We start from the raw sequence: 18,366 nt of genomic DNA, 5'->3' as shown, positions 1-18,366 counted from the left end.
CTTGGGCTCTTCTCTCTTTGCAAGTATTTTGTGCACCGACATGGACACAAGCCAAGCACAGCCTGAAACAGAATCGCCAGGCAGTGTGGACCCATTCTGCCATGCCCAAATTTCTGTTACAGTCCAGCAAATGCCTTGATCCTGCTCCTGGTGTATTGATTTGGGCAAGTCAAGAAGTGAAACTCCTTCAGAGTGTCTAATGAGGGCTCGTACTGTGGTTTCTGGACCTGGAGGCTAACCCATGCAGAGGAGGCTTACTGCTGTGGATCATCTCCTGATATTCATGCCTTCCACATCCGTGTGGCAGGAGGTGGCATTGACCTGATGGGTTGCCTTGGCCTGCACAGACAACACTTCATTCCTGCCATGCTGTGCCTGCAGGACAGCACTTACGTGAGGCATGGGTACTGATACAAGCATGAAACATCTGCTTGTGTCTTCTTCACTATTCTTCCACAGGTGGAAGGGGATAGCAACTGACAAAATAAGGCAAGAGAGGTTGGAAGAAGGAACTGTGAGGCACTTTTTCCCTTCACTTCTATGTCACTTTGCATTGAAAGAGGAGGAGGTGCTTCCTCTTCCTCCAGCATGCACAGGTCCAGCAGGGAGTTGCCAAGAGGTCTACCTGAGAACAGGTCATTGGGATATTGTAGCAGATGAAATGCACAAAATCACAAATGTGGATCTTCACGTAGTGATGCAAAGAACACACTTATGGAGAAAGATGGCTGCTTTCTAGTTGCTGACATCCCACAGCATGGGTGTGCTAGAGGTCTTCAAATAAAAGCTTAATCCTACACAAACACACCTCAGATCTGGCACCAAAGACCAAGCCAAAATCATTGCAGTTTTTGTTTTGTTTTATTTTGTTTTATTTTATTTTATTTTATTTTATTTTATTTTATTTTATTTTATTTTATTTTATTTTATTTTATTTTATTTTATTCTCACCCCATGAAAGCCACTAACATGCCTGACTTTAAATGCTCTCCAAAGATGCCTCCTGAAGTAGCCATGTAAATACTTAGCACAAACACTCAATGTTAAACTGTATAATAGAAAGTGTTAGGCATGCTTAATACCAAGCAGTGTTGTAAATCAGGTCTATAATCTGAGCAGATCTGGTATATAATTAATCTCTGGGGACGCTCTGGGTAGCAACTTGCCGGTTGTTAGTCAGTGAACTCCCACAGGTCTCCATGGCTTGGGGATTAAGCTTTGTGTGTGAATAATCACCTAATTAATCACCTCAGGCAGGGGATTTAGAGACCTTGAGTCCTTGCTCTTGGAGCAGGTGCCAGGTGTGAACAGGATATGCCAAGGTTTCATTATATAGCTCAGTGCTTTCCAGGCTCTCTCTTTTGGAGGCCAGCTCCAGGTGGGTGTGCTCAGACTGTGTTTTGTTAGCACTGGGGAAATGCAAAACCGATTACCAACAAGGGAGTGCTTTCTGTGTGCTTTGTGCTGCTGTCCTGTGCAGAAAGGGTGGCAGTGCTGGGAGGAATAAATCCTGGTTTCTTGTCATGGGTATGGTCCTAAAGCAGCAAGCTAACAGGGGTCAGGAGGAGTGCAGAGACAAGAAGGGTTTCATCTCAGGTGATGCAGGAGGATTTGGAATTCTCTTTTATTACAGAAGCAAGTCCTTGTCAGCTATGAAAGGAGCCCAGACATCCCTGTCTCTTGAGAACGATAAAACAACAGAGCCTTCTTCTAGCTTAATTTACAGAAAACTCTAAGGCAAAGGCCATGGCCCTGCAGCCTTACAGATACCTGAAGCTCTTTCTGACACAAGTTATCTGTATCTGAGAAATACTCTGCTAGAATTGATGTTGCCTTTTCAGGACAAAGCATGGTTGTGAGATAAATGTGCTTCAGCCCCCTTTTTGGGCAATTTCACCTCTTGCCAAGGAGATGCAGCCTATGTATTAAGTGCATTAAGGCCAGAAGTGTTTTTTCATTGGAGTTTTCTCCTGAATGCAAGGTGAGAGATGTCTCCTGGAGCTGAGGCACATCTCAATGGGTTTTCCTCCCTCACCTGTGTGAGCAGAGAGAATGCTCCTGACACCCTGATGAGGGCAATGCTCAGCCCTGTAACCATAGTCTGTAATTGCTGCTCATGGCAAAGTCAAGACTTAGCATAATTTGGAAAAGTTTCACCTCCTTCACCAGAGAAGGCTCTCTGATAACAATGTCCACCTGGAGTACAGCTCAGACTCAGACATGGCTGCATGCAAGTGCTTATGGAAGCCTCTGTTTTCTTGGTAAACAATCTGTGGAGAGCTGTTCTGTCTTCTGTAACTTTGGCTGTTGTCTTAAATTAGAAAAAAAATAGTGATGGAATCCCTTAAATACAAGATTTCAGACAAAGAAACTACAGTGTCTTTGAAACTTTTCAGTAGATAAACTTTAGAAGAAGTGTTTTCTAAAAATCACTCCCTGGAAGGGAACCATTGGCCAGTTTCTGCTCGTTCGCTCTGCTGCAGCTTACTAAGTATTTTTAATGCACTTACAATGATGTAAGAAAGAAAAAATATATTAAAAAATATATGTATATAATGGAAGCAAGTATCTGTTTCAATGGTACTTTTTACCATGATAAGGCCATGGATTTCATAGGCTTTTATTGTATTATCAATACAATGCTACAGCATTGATCCACAGCTATGGACAACAAACCAATTACTGTTCAACTGACTCAAAGCAATTAGTTGGCTTAGGCTAAGAGGTAATAAGACCAGCTGAAAATGTTCAACAATCAGGCTTGTAGACAGCTGAAATTCACCTTTTCTTTCTGTTTGACTTTTTAGATGACTCAAAGGTATCATCCTATCTAATGAATTAGAATAAAGCAGCAACTCAAAATCTGGTGAAAACTTCAGAAGTCTTTTGAAGTCTGCGACCAAGGTAATGATAGTTTGTAAATGATGGCAGATTATTTTGGAGATGTACAGACTCAAATTCCTCTCTGTATTTTATCTTCCTTTAGTTGGAACTAAATTGCTAAAAGACATTCAGACTGGTCTTCAGACTTTGATGCTTATTTTCACTATTAAATTCTTGAAAAAAATTAAAAGCAATTATGAACATTTATTGTCAGATCTGAGGTATAAGGAACTAAGTGTTTGATGAAGTGATGGTGGATTTGGCTTTAAATTTGGGATCTTTTGGGGTTGGCTAAGCAAAAACTTCTTTAATTGAAGCTTTTCCTGTAAATTTTGTACACTTGTGTTGAGGTTGCTAATGTTTTAAAGATTTTCTTTAAGCCATTTTTTTTGAAGTGCAACTGCATTCTAGTGATTATGTTGCCTGCGTTAGGTAAAAGATGAAAGGATTCCTACTACAACATTACACTGAAGTATCCTGTGCTCTTCCTTGTAGTTTAATGATCTTTTGAAGGCAGAATTATTACAACCAAAGCATTAAAGACCAGTAGGCTTACTTTTAGTAAGCCTTTACTTTTAGTTAGCTGGAAGAGTAGTTGATACATAACTGGTCTGACTTTTCTTTTGGGAGTGTTATGCTACTTTTGACCTCATTTGGGATTATTGCTGTTCAGACTAATGTCGTGCAGCATCCAAATGATCTTGTTTTTAGCTGAAAGAATTGGAAGGGAAGGGGGCTTAATATTTTTGCGGACAGTTGCCTACAAAACTTGAATAAAAGAGAATTTCTACCTGAAGATGATATACTAATGTATACTTTCTGTTAACCTGCTTCAGTATCCTAAAATAATTGACTGAATGGTGTACTCGAGTTTTGTGATGGAGAACAGCAAATGTGTTACTACTACATAAGAGCTGAAAAAAAATGTGGTTTGAATAGTTAAACTCTGGAGATCCTAAGATGACACAGGTGTTCTTCAGACTTGGCCTGCTGAAAGTCTCTTGGACTTGATTCTATTATGTTGAGAAAAGTCAGAAGATAATTTGATTGGTTTCAAAGGCTTTCACGTAATCTGGGTAAGAGCAATACAGGCCCAGGAGAGGTTGTAGTGTTATATAGATGTGATTCCTTCCATGCTCTAGTAATGGAAATACTGCCCTTAGGCCAACAACTTTTGAACTCAGCTCATCACTTGGCAAGGAGATTATATCACAGCACCCTCAAGGACGTGGCCACAAGCTGAAACTGCTCTGACCTATAAACTTCGGTTGGAAATGAAGGGGTGGATTTCTCTGAATTAAGTCAAAATGTAGAAATAATGTGCATGCTGGGGTTTCTTGAAAGTTGAAATAAAATTGGGTCATGGCAGTTCTTTTGGAATTCACACTTTTGCCTGTCTTTGAGATGTTGTCTGGAGCATGTACTGCTGACGGTTCTTGAGATAGACAGGAACCTCATCTGGAACTGCCTTTTGTGCAACTCATTCAACTCTTTAAAGGTAGCTCAGGTGTCTACCGAAGTGAGAGTGTCCAGGTAAAGGAGAGTGTTTTTTTTTTTTTTTTTTTTTTTTTGGTCTAATTAACAGATTGAAGGCACTGATGTGCAGGGGAAGAGCTTGGGCTAACTGGCTAACTTCCAAACTAAGGTATTGCTCTGTAGTGTTAGTGCTAAAAAAAAAAAAAAAATAAAAAATAAATAAACCCTTATCCTACACCTTCACACCAAAATGGATTTATGGGATGGAGAAGGTGGAAAATGGAATAGAAGAGACCTCGAGGTGTCTCCCCCAGGATATCCCACTACAGCATCAGATGTTATGCATTACAGCATCACCATAGCTGGGTCCGGCTGTGGTGTTCTACTGAAGGGAGAAAACATCATTATCCTTGGAAATTCTGAAGTGAATGCAGTCTTTAAGTGTGAAAAAAGGCTTTTTCTTGCTTCTTAGGTTATCTTCAGACTTCTTCTGAGTTCGGCACATTTGGGTTCATGCATTCCAAGAAATTTAGCTCTATAGTTGTAAGAAACTGTTGTAATGCTAGATTAGAAATATTTGGGGAAGACATTAAAATAGTATTCTAGAGGGTTTACGACACACTGTGCCATTATGTAGTGCTGTATGAAAGTTGAATAAGAAATCAGTTGAATGAGCTGTACTATTCACTTACAGCTAGCTAATGTATGAATAATGTGATCACCCCAGACACAAGCATTGCAAAGGTTTTATAAGTATTGTTAGGATATTTTATCTGTATTTGCATGGCTTAAAAGGAAGAAAAAAAATTACTAAGGTTGAAGAGTCAGCCTTTCAGAGCTAAAGAATTTGGCTCTGGGTCCTGAAATTCTTTTTTTTGTGTGTGTGTTTGGATGTTGCTTTCATGTGGTATAAAATGGTGAGTTTTCCTTTAGGAGAGACCAAAGAAATAGGTAAAAATCTTTGATTTCACCTTTTCCCTGGGTGAGTCTTCCTATGTTGCATGGAGCCATTAAACACCTAGAGTGTGTGAGCACCATGAAAGGAATCTGTCAATTTCTCAATGCAGTGCCCACCTGCCCAGCCACCTCTCTCCTTTCCAGTTATGAGGTGTGTTTCTCAATGTCTTTCTTTCAGAAGAGCTTTCACAGAGCAGGTGCCACGGCAGCAAGCAGCATGGCTTGTGGGGACCCAAACAACAGGTTCTTTGCAGGACATCCATCAACATTGACTTTTTGACGATGCTTTACCTGCTGTGCTTGTGAATGGCTGTGGTTACTCGATTCTATTTGATGCAACTTCTATTTTGACAGCATCTTTCCAATCCACTGTGCAATGGCATTTAATAGGTAAAAGCATATTCCCTCCCCAGCAGAGAGTACCTAATTTTTCTATGGTAGCAAAACTGACTTGGCCCTGTTGCTGGTCAGTTTGTTCCCCTGCTAGCACAGCTGGGGTTGGAGGAAGCTGGGCTCTGACCAGATCTCTGAGCTGAAGAAGACTGCACAGTGAATGCTTCAGCCATATTTCAGCACAGTTGAGGGAATTAGGAACTTTGGGATGTGGATAGGGCTGTGAATCCACAAGTAAGTGAAAGGACAGACTTTCTGTCCATTCATCTTAGAAGAGATGATAGGAGCTACTACTTTGTGTTAAAATTATTTTTTATTGACTTTGCCAGTAGTTTCTGCTCAGGTGGAATTTGTACAATTCCTTTCCTGTGATCTTCTGCAGGGTTGTCTGGAGTCAGGCAAAAGGGTTTGGCAAGAAGAGTTATGTGGACTGTCTGAAGTCCTCTCCTTCTGTCCTTTGATCTCCACCTTTTAGATAAGGCACTGCATGATACAATGAGCTTAGGCAATGTAGCACTCAGTTAAATGAGTGGAAAGAAGCAGGAGCGTGGATCATTGATGTGTAGCTGAGTATGTTACTCAGCCTCTGGACAAAACCGCTGCTGCTTATTCACCTCTGTGATTGATCACTACTGTATTACGTTCTTTTATTTTGTGAGTCACTTACCAGATAGGACAGCCCTTCTCTGTCTACCAAACATTGCACAAAGGTTGCTAATAGAGTGACTCACTGCAGTGTATCATTTTTAATGTCAGCACTTCTTTCTAATTTATCCAAGTCTCACTTCGGATGGGGTTACCGATGCTGTGGAACACCTTAGCATTTGATTACAGTGAAAATCTCCTTAAAGTTATGATTCACAAAGCTGGTTTAGTAACCAAACCACAGGCATTTCTAATGTGAGAGCCCCTTCTCTTTATCCTGAGAGCTATGTTGTTTCCTATCAGGTTGCCTCCCACTTTGTTGTATCTGTTAAATTATGAAATAACTTGGTGTGTGTTTGTGCTGTGCAGGTTGCCAAGCTGGGCAGAGCTGGGGAGCCCTGGAAGGCACCGGAGTCAGTCCAATCCTGCTGTCCAACAGGTCACTCACATATCTCATGTCCCGGGGGTTCTGGTGCTCATGTGCATGGAGCTGTGAGAAGGTGGTGCTGAGAAAAGAGGCAGCAAACATTACCATGGCTAGGTTGTTGGATGTGGTCCAGCTACTCTTTTCTGGGGGGGAAAAAAAAAATAACTTTTTCTTCTTCAGTGGCTGTGGTTCTGCTTTATGATCTTATACTTGAAAAGTACTTTATGACCATTATTTGGTGCAACATGGTGTGCAGAGCCTGGGGATTCAGAGACAGGTGGTACATCTATGCTGCAGAGCACAGAGCTAGGCAAGTAAACGGCAGGGGTCCTGGAGGCAGAAAATTGTCTGTTAGGTATTTATTTGCTGCTGTTCATATAATAGTGCTGGTGTGTCTACATGTTGTTCTGGAACTGGTCCTGTTCATCTCACATCCTAGAGACTGGGCAGGCCCTTGTCTGAGGGATTTCTCTGCAAACTTACTAAGTGCTTTTTCTTCCTCCTTGCCTCATCCCAGTCTCAGAAGTGTGAGTCATTAAAGATGCTCAAGCCTTGAACGCTATGGGGAGAAAAGTCTAGAGCTGTATGGAAATGGATTGTGAGGACACGGAAATAATCTCCTTCACAGCATCTCTGCTGTCACCACATCTCTTGGGGATTCCCTTTCCCATCCGTGGTTCACTGAGTGTATGCCATCTGCTAGGGGATGTGCTGGGGAAGCTCCTGGTGCCCAAGGTTGTGCTGTGCTCCTGCAACATGGTGGGAGTTAGTATTTTTAGTTGCGTTTCTTGGTTGAGAAATCGCTGATGGGAAGAACATGCACTGGTTACAAGCAATACATGCTGAAAAGTAAGGATTATGAAGGATCTCAAATTGCTTAAATCTATTTGTGTGTGTGTGTATATATATATATATATATTTCAGATACATGCTTCATTATGTCCCTGGATTCCTGGTCAGTGTCTCTGAGATAATTGTCTGGTCTTTGCTACCCCTGTTTTAGCATGACATCAGGCAGCGAAATAGAGCAGTTGGAGACCTTTCTCTGTTGCCTGACAGTTTGACACCTGGACACACTGAGCTCCTGGAAGAGTTCTGTGCTTGGAGACTGGGTCTGAGCAAAGAGACCTCTGATCTTTCTTAAGATGAAGAGACCTTGTATATGTGCTTGAAATGGGAAGTACACAAAGCTCAGAATTGTGTCAATTATTTTTAATGAATTCCAGTTATGCATGTGCAATTGGGTCTAAACCTGGAATATAGGCATGAGCCTATATGTGTGTGTTCAAGCATGGTGGCATTGGTCAAAACTCCGTGGTTCCTGACTACCAGGCTTAGTTGTAACCAGCTGAGCTCCAGCCCAGCTCCAGTTGCACATAGCCTGCATTTCTGAGCACAGGAAATCCAAAGATGGAACAAGACCTTTACATTGAAGTCCTCCAGCACCTGTGGGAGTAAATGGAGAAGGCTGTCTCCTAGCACAGTCCAGATGCATTGCAAGCCACAAAATAGTCCTGTCTCTTGAAATTTCCAGCCTGATCTGGAGACTGGTGCCTCCCTGATGTAATGGTAGTGACAGTCACCAGCAGCTGTATGCTTGGATGTCCACTCGCATCAAATGCTACACCTAGATTGCATTCTGGCAGGCAGTCTTTAACAGCACTGAGATGGGCTGTGATAACAAGGCTTTAACAGATTTGTAAAACTGCTGCCCTACTCATAACTGCCATAGTCTTAGAATGCCAGGTATTTCTTCTTGTAAGGTACTGTTTTCCCAGTCCTCATATGTGCCCTTGTACAGATGTGTGGCCTATCTGAATACACTACTTCAGGACTGATCGTTATTGGGGTGTGTGTGTGTTCTCTCTTTGTTTTCTATCACAGGGCCTTCAAGGCATCCCTTTGATCTAATAGGTAATCTTTTTGTAAAGGGGAGAGGACAGCTGTGGCCAGAGGACACTGCTTCACATCCGTTCAGGTTCACCTGTAGGTTGCCCACAGAGGGTATTTCTTATTGTATGCAAGCAGTGTACCTGCACTATTCTCTACAGACCCAAGTGAGTTATATTCATCTCAGATGATTTCCAGAAGGCTGGTTGTGCTTATCTGGACTTCTGATGTCAGGAAAGGAGAAAACAAAGTTAAGCCTTTAAACAGGAGCAAAACAAATTTATGACTCCTCTGAAACTCTGTAAGAAAGAGGAGATGAGGGGAAGGAACAATGATTAAAGTAAATTTGCAGTCTCATTTAATAAGTTATTACTGGGTTGGGGAAAAGCTGGCAGAATAACATTTCTGAAGCCTTTAAAACAATTCCAGCTTGATGGGAAAACCTCTGAGCCTTCCAGGAATAAATCCTGTGCTAACAAGGATGCTATATTTTATTTCCTTCTGGTAATATCTATGGACAAATCAAGAACAGAGCCCCACTGTGCTGTGTGCTGTACAGACTCGAGGTGGCTCAGAAGAGTCCCTCAGGGAAGGAGACAGTGAAGGGGTGAGATGAGATAAGCAGAAAGCATGTAGGAGACAAGGAGGAAAATGAGTAGCATCGGTAACTCTGTAAAGAAAGCTAAAGTAACCCAAAAGTTGGCTTTGCAAGTTCCCACTGTCTGCCATGTCAATATGTTCTGCCTTTGCAAGTTCCCACTGTCTGCCATGTCAATATGTTCTGCCTTTATAAATGCTCTATTAAAAATGATCTATTTCAGATGGTATTAATCCCCTCATCTTCTGTAATTTGACAGCTTTGAAAGTTTATCAGCTTCTTATGGCCAAAGATCCTTGGACAAGAGAGTTGTCATCTTAGGACAATCATATGCTATTGCTAAATACATATCTATCTTCTTACATTGCTCTCTTTGACAATGACCTCTTCCCAAAGAGTACTTCATCCTGTCTAACAACAAACTGGCATTCAGAGGAGTAAGGCAGTTTGCCTGTGTGATGAGTCAGGTTCTCTCCATTGCCTGGTTCCTGAAATGTACGTCTTTATAAAAGGAAGGATAGCAGGATGGGTTGTAATTTCTATCAAGGAAGCCTACCTTACATTTGATGAAAGAGAATCTATCTCAGCATGTAACTGATATTTCATTGCTGAAGGAACCTGTAGCACAAAGCCAAATATAAGAAATAGAAATATTTTAAATGGGGGGAGAGCAAATCTTTTGCTTTCCTTATTTTTTTTCCAATTAATTAGGGATATAGGGAAAAAAGTGTTCTATGACTGCTTCCTTGTGTTATTGCCTTGGAAATGTATTGGGTTTGGCTAGCTGGGGTGTGTGTGTAAGAGGTACTCGTGCAATGACCACAGCTCTTGGGGGCTAAAATTGTTTTGCTCTGACCATTATACCTCACTGCATACCTAAGCATGCAAAAAATCTGGCAGCGTACTGCCTGTCATGTCTTATTGCTTAATGATGTAGCCAGAGGCAGAGCTGACATTAAGGACATTCTTTCCTCCCAGTTGGTAGCACATCTTTAATCCCATCAGAGCAGACACATTTAGAAACTGCAAAGGGAGCTTGCTCAAAACTGTCACTTTGTTACCTTAATGAGCCCATTCTTCAATCAAGGTACCAAGGTAGTTTATTCTCTGGGAGCTCGATGCCAGCATTAGAATACTGGGTATTTATAGTGGCAGTCGCAGGCTCTTAACAGGATAATGGCTGATGGCACACATCTCTGCTGCTTAAGCTGGGGAAGGGGAGAGGTGGGTAGGATGGAGGGGATCAGCTGAGCTTTGCAATTTAGCCTGTCTCCAAAAAAAAAAAAAAAAAAAAAAAACCTGAAAAGATGAAACCTCATTAATTCTCCTTCTGGGCAGGACACTGCTTTACAAATCAGGCCAGGCGATGAGGGGGGAAGGAAAAAGGAAAAATTAGTGCAAGCCTAGCACTTGCTCTTAGAACACAGACTGAAGCACAGCATTGCGCTGACAGTGCTGGGATTCACCTGCCTCTGTCAGCACTGCTGCCAGCTCCGTTTGCTTTGCTTGGCTTGGCTTTGCTTGGCTCGGCTTCTCTGGACTGCTCCTTTATGGTAATGGGACTTGGCTGTGCAGAAGTGCTGGATGGGTGGCACGTGGTGTTTGAGGAAAATCTCTTCTATGGCCGTATATTTTTTTTCCCTTCTTCTCTAATCCTCCTATTACTTAGACTTCCCAGTTTCCAGGAATTAGTCATTACCAGATGAACTAGTAATTGGATGTGCGCTTATACTACATATTGAGCCCAGACTGGAGTTGTTGTGTCAAGGCTTTGTGTGTTTCTGTCAATACTGTTAGGATCTGAAGTGGTACAGTAGGCCCCCAGACCCAGGCCTTGCCACTCACAGATTTCTCTTAGGTCAGCACGGAGAGAAGAGGTTATTAGTATTTTTTAATGTCTTTAAGCCATTGAAAACACACTTGTCCTGGCCCCTGGGTTTCCAGAGCTCCCTTCCAAGGTTGCTCAGGCTGCTTGATCTTGCCAGGAGAGCATGGCCAGCAGCATCTTTGTAACACTTGGCTCTCAGCCCAACTTTCTCAGTCACCCGCTATTTCACAAGTTGTAAAATGCCTGCCTGTGTACTAGGAAAAGACTGCTGTACATCTTTTAGATAAAATATTAATGGGTGGCTGAAAATGATCTGTTAGTCTGACCACAGCTATGCAAAGAGGAGAGTCAGAGCTTTACCAATGCTCAGCCTTTCTAACCAGGGAAAAGCTCTGCCAGTTGCCCTTCCTGCCACCAGCAGCACTATGAAATCAGGGAGCAGCTGTTAACATGGCTGTTGGTTGGAAAGCAGGCAGCGAGGCTGGCAAAATACCAGCGGTGCTTATTAAGTGATCTTGTGGATATTGCTAATCCCCTCTTGTCATGGAGCAGACTTGTGCTTTTCTCCTTTGGTATGCTAGCTGCAAATACAACGTGGGTGCGAAAGCTGCTTGCCATTCTTGTAATTGTCACTTCTCACCTGGCTGAGGTCCCTTTGTGTTATAACCAAAAGGGAAATCCTGTACCTTTTTTGTGTGCTGGTTGGTGAATGTCCAAAACTGCAGCTTTCCGTGCAGGCAGAGCTCCTTCCTACATGTTTTGGAGAAAGGACTTGAGGCTCAGAAGTTTGTTCCTCCACCCCTCAGCTGTCAGCTGGTCTACAAAATGGAGTCTGAGTGTTCAGCCTTGCACAGCAGGTAGCTTGGAGGAGCCTGCCCTCAGTGAAATCATCGCATGGTCACAATGCAGGTAACTTTGGGTGTTTTTGGAGGAAGGTCGTTGGCTTGGTGATAGTTTCCCCCAGGAGCTCTGACATATTCATGTGCAAGTGCATGAGGAAAATGTGTTGTGCGTGTTCTTGCTTTGTGTGCTTATTGCTTCTTTCATGAAGGTATATGGGCACTTTAAAAAAAAAAAAAAAAATACACTTCCATAGACCTTCTTTTCTCAAGAAAGGCTTAACACTCCAGAATTGTTTGACAAAGCATCATAGCAAAATTTTGTTGCTGCGACAGGCTCATGCTTCAGTTGCTTTCCTCTCCCTTGTTTGAGAGATTTGCTGTTGCTCATGCTATTTTCATGAAGACCCTCAAATATATGACTCATAGGGAAAAATATAGCTAAACCTAAACAATATTTTTTTTCCTAAATGAAACAAGACTGTATGGAAGCTTTGAATCACCACTGATATTGCAAATGAGCCTTATAATAAACAAATAACCTGTTGATGTTTCTGTGCCAATGAAGGAAGCATTCAGGAGGACAGCATAAAGTAATCATCACCTGTGTCTATTCCTACATTGGAGGAATTACTTTAGAGTCTCAGTGTCTTGCATGCAGTGGTTGGAGCCCTAAATTTCCTTCCTCAAAGTGTTTGTACAAAGGTATCCTGCCCTCTTTGAGTCAGATGGTGGCACATCTTCCCCCATAGCTTTCTGACAGGGATAAGAAGCATGTAAATGCTGGGGAAATTAAAACAGTTTTCTTTGCCAGATACCTGAACTAACTTTGCTTTCTGTGTTTGATGGCTCTTGATAAATACAGCACAGAGTGGTTCCTTCTCTGCATCACAGAGGCAGACACAAAACCTACAATACACATTCTCTGCACAGTGTTTTTCCTCAAGAAGCTCTGGGTAGGAGGTAACGCTGCCTCAAAGAGACTGACCTTTCCATGCACGAATTTGTGTAAGTGGCTGCCTGGAGCTGCTTCATCTGGTATCTGCTATTATGTTAGAAAAGATGGGAAACAATTACTCACTGGTTGGCACAGAGGAGATAGTCCTGAAATTTGTGTAGAAATTGTCTCTGAGCACACATTCCCCACAGCCTGTGTATTTTGGGGTTTCCAGTGCCAGATGCCTTAAGCAAAAGGTCAGACTAAATCTAGTCCCTAAGAAGTTAATGGTTGTGTCCTATGAAAGACCACACCATTTCAAGGCCCAGCAAGTGAGTTGCCCCTTGCTAATTAGAATCAAGGGAGGAGAAACTATCACATCAAAAGGTTAAGTCCAAGTCTTTATGCATTTATTTACTATTGTTCTGCTAGCTCTTAAACCATTTGCTAGTACTCATCCCAAATTCATGAAGTACTATAAATACTCACTGAAAAATTTCATTATTTTTTCATAAAGGACAAGAAATGTAGTTGGGGAAATTCAGTTTAGTATTCATGCTTCCAAAAAACTGAGGGCTCACTGGGTTCCCATTAAAAGCTTGTCAGATGGTGCCTATGCTTTGAGAGCTGGGTGGGCTATTCCAACTGCAAAATGGAAAAGTTAAACATTTCTAAGTAGACGTATTCCCATATGTGACACAATCACCCTCTGATGTATTTCATAAATTCTCTAAAGACTACGGGGAATGCTTTCTGACTATTACCACCTGCCAAGCTGTATGCTTGATTTTTTTTATTTTTTCCCCCAGATGTTCTTTTAGGTCTCTTTATGCTGCCAAATGAAATGGTTTTGGTACAAGTAGGAACTCAACTCTGCCCATTTGCTAATCATAGGAAATGGCTGCTTAAGGTCCTTATCTCCCATGATTAGCAAATAGCTATCAAGCGCATCCTCCTGCCCCAAGACATAAGCAATGCTACTTTTGCCATCCCTGACATGTTGATTCCCTGATGCTGTGCTTGAACTCCTTTCACAAGGGGATCCCCAAAACTTCCTCCCTATCCCATCTGTTGCTTATCTGTTCTGAGTCTTAGAAATGTTAAAGCCACTCCAATCTGCATTTTCCCCTGCTACAACTTATGCTTACTCCTCCTTGCCCTCCACATCCAGGATGTGGAGAAAGGCTTATTTCCACTCTCCTTTCAGCTGCCCTCATATACGTGAAGATAACTTCTCTCTTTTCAAGGCTAAGCTGTTTCTGTGTTTCTTCAGACATTTTCTAGATGTTTGCATCTACACGCTGTGGTATCTTCTAGCCTCTTGTCATCCAGGTGACATCCTGAATGTATTATAGTGCTACAGACGGAAAAATGCTGCCTGGGCTTTGTCACTGGTGAATGGTTTGGGAAGTGTCAGTGAGGTGCAACTGATCTCCATTTCTTTTATAGCTGGACATGGAGTCTTCTACACTAAAGTAATTTGTGTTGACTCTTCCACCTCCTCCTCCCAAGTGGTGCAGGGGGATGGGGGAATGGGGGTTATGGTCAGTCTATAGCGCTTCTTCTCTGCCTCTCCTTCTCGGTCACTCCCGTCCCCTGTGCTGTGGGGTCCCTCCCACAGGATGCAGTCCTTGATGAACTGATCCGGCATGGGCTTCCCACAGGCAGCAGCTCTTCCAGAGCTGCTCCAGATATGGGTCCGTACCACGGGGTCCATCCCTCAGGAGAAAACTGCTCCAACCTGGCTCCCCCACGGGCAGCAGCTCCTGCCCCATCACCTGCTCCTGCGTGGGCTCCTCTCCACGGGCTACAGGTCCGGCCCGGAATCTGCTCCGGCAGGGGTCTTCCACAGCCTCCGTCGGTGCAGGGCCACCTGCTCCACCATGGTCTCCTCCACGGGCTGCAGCGAAGAACCCTGCTCCACCGTGGCACTCCATGGGCTGCAGGGGGACAGCCTGCTTCACCATGGGCCTCACCACAGGCCGCAGGGGACTTCTGCTCCGGCGCCTGGAGCACCTCTCCCCCTCCTTCTTCACTGACCTTGGCGCCTGCAAGGCTGTTCCTCACTCCTCTCACTCTCCCACCTGCTGTGTGGTGCAGCATTTTTTTCCCTGTCTTAAATATGCTCTCACAGAGGCGCAAAACAACATCGCTTATTGGCTTGGCTCTGAAAGAACCTATCTTTGTGAGGCAATCAGCACCCCTGCCCCTGTTCCGTTGACCTGCCCCTGTTCGGGTGCCATTTGTGGCGAAATGACCACACAGACACCAAGGTAAGTTCAGGGTTCAATAACTTCCTCAACCTTATTGAGGACAGGCTCCCTTATACCATTAGCTCTACAGGCGGTACTTTCCCACTAGCTATTCATTGGTTACCAACAACTGGCCCAGCACCAGCAAACACCCAGCAACTTCCATCTCTTAACGGTTGGAGAACAAGCGGTTGGAGACAGCAAAGCATCTCGTGGATCACCACTTTTGTTCCTTCTAACTAGTTTACATTTGTCATAGCTTCATTATCAGTCTGATGTTATCACCAACCAGTTGGCTTGTTGACCCCCATGGCATTAATCCCACAAGAAACAGGTGCTTTTTGTTTTTTTTCTTCATGGTGACATGGTGGAAGACCTGTTGCAGTGATGGGGGAAACTGCTGTTGTCCTTAGTAGACTTTTACCTCAGACATAATCTGCCTCAATTTTTCAACTGCCATTTTTTTGTTACTGTACTTATACCCTCCTTAAACGGTGTTTTAAATTTTTCTGAGTCATGCATTTCTTCCCTCCCACCCATTTGTAATATTTTCTAGATATTCATTCCTCATTAATTTATGTTCCAAAATTAATAATCTCCTGATAAAATACTCCAGTTTAAATTACTCTTTAGGATGAAGATAAATGTTACGTGTGAGTCATAATATATTCCTACCACTTTCAGAGGAATACTGTTCATAATGTCGCATCCAGAAGCATTAAATTACCTGCTGACTATTTAGACACGAGTGTATATTTGGTAACTAGAAAGAATAGATATAAGTGAGTGTCCTGAAAAGCTATTATTGTAGAGATACTTGTTAGAAAGGTGTTTTTAGTTGCTGGCTGCAATGTAGTAGTTTAAAATGATCTGAATTATTTTCAAAAGTCAAATGAATAATACACACTTACAGCAATGCTTGTAAACATTTTCTAAATTAATTTTCTGGCGTGCTGGAAAAACACGGATATATCCCTCAGTCCTCTCTTGTACAGCTTGGCCTGTACTAAGCTTGGCTTCAGTACTAAGCAGCTTGGGATAGAAATAAATGTGCTTCTCAGTCACTATCCTACTAGCAGTTCTCAGGATAAGTCTCAAAATGTATTGGCTTGTCTAGGCAGTCTTTATTCCAAACTGTTGTATGTCCTTTATTTCTTTATCAGGTTTAATGTTTAGTCTGTGCAGTGCTGGGTATCAGCTCTGGGTTACAGAGCAGGCTCTGTATTTTGTGCACCCTGTTTTCATGCATCCCTGGACTTAGAGGAGAGGGGACTTGTACAACATAATCTGATCACCCTCAGAAAAGCACAAGATGTGGGCAGAGTGAAACACTTAGTAATAAAGTTGTTTAGGTTGAACTTCTATAAAGTCAATTAAAAAACCCTAAATACGAACAAACATGCCAGGCTTGGTTTTATTAGCTGGTGTAGTGAAGCAACAGACTGGAATGCATCTATAAGGCTATGGTGTAATCTTAATGCTGTTTCCCTATGTTACCAGTAAACGTATGCTGACAAACATCTCTGTTTTTTAGCTTTTCTGGTCAGTCTGTTACATTTCCTCTTGGGAGGAGCAGAAGCAAGAGATTGCTGGCCCGTGCCCGAATCCTGAAAAGAGGCACCTTTAGCGCCCTGTTCGCTCAGCACACATCCCACAGGCACAGAGAGGGAAAGATAGTGCTGGATTGTGGCCAGTTGATCCTACAATCAAACTGACATGTTAGTTTCTGCTTGTGCAAAACTCCATCTGCAGGTTTATAGGCTGCAATATCTGAATACAGATTGGCACCGAAAGTCAAGTGGTGCCCCTGCCAAAGAGCTGACAGTTGGAGAGTGTTAGCAGCATCCCCCAAATGTGCCAACGTCTTGAAATTAAAACCAGTTTTACCTAAAGCTGCAATCCAGAGCCTGAAGTGTTCATGTCTCCTTCTGGGGATGTCACCCTTCCAAGTTGGCACTGGGACCAAGAGGGTGGTGAACTTGGCTTGTAACTCTCAGTTAATGTGTAAAAGACTCTCAGTGCTAGAGGTGCTCAGGTGTGGATCATAAAAGAACACACCAGAACTGTCAGGATCAGTGAAGTGTGTTGGCATGGTGGGAAAAATGCAAGTGTTAACAGGGTGCTGATGCCCCGTGGGGCACATCATCAGGGCAACAGCGGAATAGGATTTAACACAAAAGACCTTGTCATCTCAGGATGAACGAATGAGACTGTTGGATACCTGAAGCCTTTCCACTCCACTTGGCCTCCTCTGGGAGTCCTGGGGGTGGGCACTGACCTTCAAGAGGGATGTGGTCGGTGAGAGACGGCCTTGGTGGGAAGTGTGGTGCTGAGCATGGAGCGGGAAAATGGACTTGTTACGTGGGAAGATAGCAGGAATGGTGTCTCCTGAAAAGAGAAGGCTAAAGAAGGAAAACTCTCCTCAGTGTTAGGGGTGTAAGTGGCTTAAAAGAGCAGTGGAATAATCTGTTCAAGTACATGGTGGGTAGAATCAGTAATAATGAATTTAAATTAAAACAAGGGAGGTTTAAATTAGCATAAGAATTTTGACTCTAAGAATAGCAAAAAACTGGAATAGAAGGTGGAGCCTCTGTTATTCAACCCGTCCTTAAATAATTTAAGCAGAAATCAGTTGAGGATGGCTTAGGCAGAGTAACTTTTTCTCCCCAACCTTATTTTTTGCTGGGGGCTTGTAGGACAGAAGCAAGCTATTTTTATCTTTTTTTTTTTTTTTCTTTCCTTTTGAAGAGTGAGATTCGGTTTTGCTACCTTGTACATGCTCAAATCATCTCTAATTTAGGTGGGGTTGTGCTCTGAAATGACAGCCTTCGATGGAGGAAAAGGGTTATTTATTTAGGGAGAAACTGTAAATTTAGGGTCTTCCTTTCATTTTGGCAGCCAGTATTTAAAACTTCCTTATAATAAATGGGGGAAAAAAAAAAAAGATTACCTTATATTTAATGAACACATGAAACTAGTTCTTGATTCTGCTGCAGGCTTCCTATGTTATCTTGAGTAACTCTAATACGCATTAAAACATGAAGGTAAGGACAGTAAACCTTACCCTTTAGAGAAAAGAGCAGAAGGGAGCCTGTGAGGTTGTACTTTCGTAGTGGCAAGGGCTATTTCTTCTCTGTACAACCCCTAATACTCATAGTCATGCTTGACAACTTGGTGCTGGTGCAACAGGCAGCAATATTCCTTTTTCAAGACCTGGGATCGCCAATGTCATTCAAATACC

At 42.7% G+C, this 18,366-nt stretch overlaps 1 long non-coding RNA gene across 1 annotated transcript; it reads left to right on the top strand.

Moving 5' to 3' along the window:
* The first annotated feature begins 1,189 nt into the window (after positions 1–1,189).
* Positions 1,190–12,000, top strand: LOC311437110. The gene is made up of 4 exons (XR_014693301.1): positions 1,190–1,378; positions 2,808–2,904; positions 6,724–6,793; positions 11,835–12,000. It is a non-coding gene; the product is annotated as an uncharacterized lncRNA (long non-coding RNA).
* Positions 12,001–18,366: the final 6,366 nt, after the last annotated feature.

The sequence above is a fragment of the Aythya ferina genome (assembly GCF_964211825.1).
Source record: "Aythya ferina genome assembly, chromosome: 5".
NCBI lineage: Eukaryota > Metazoa > Chordata > Aves > Anseriformes > Anatidae > Aythya > Aythya ferina.
This window is presented reverse-complemented; position numbering and strand designations above follow the sequence as displayed.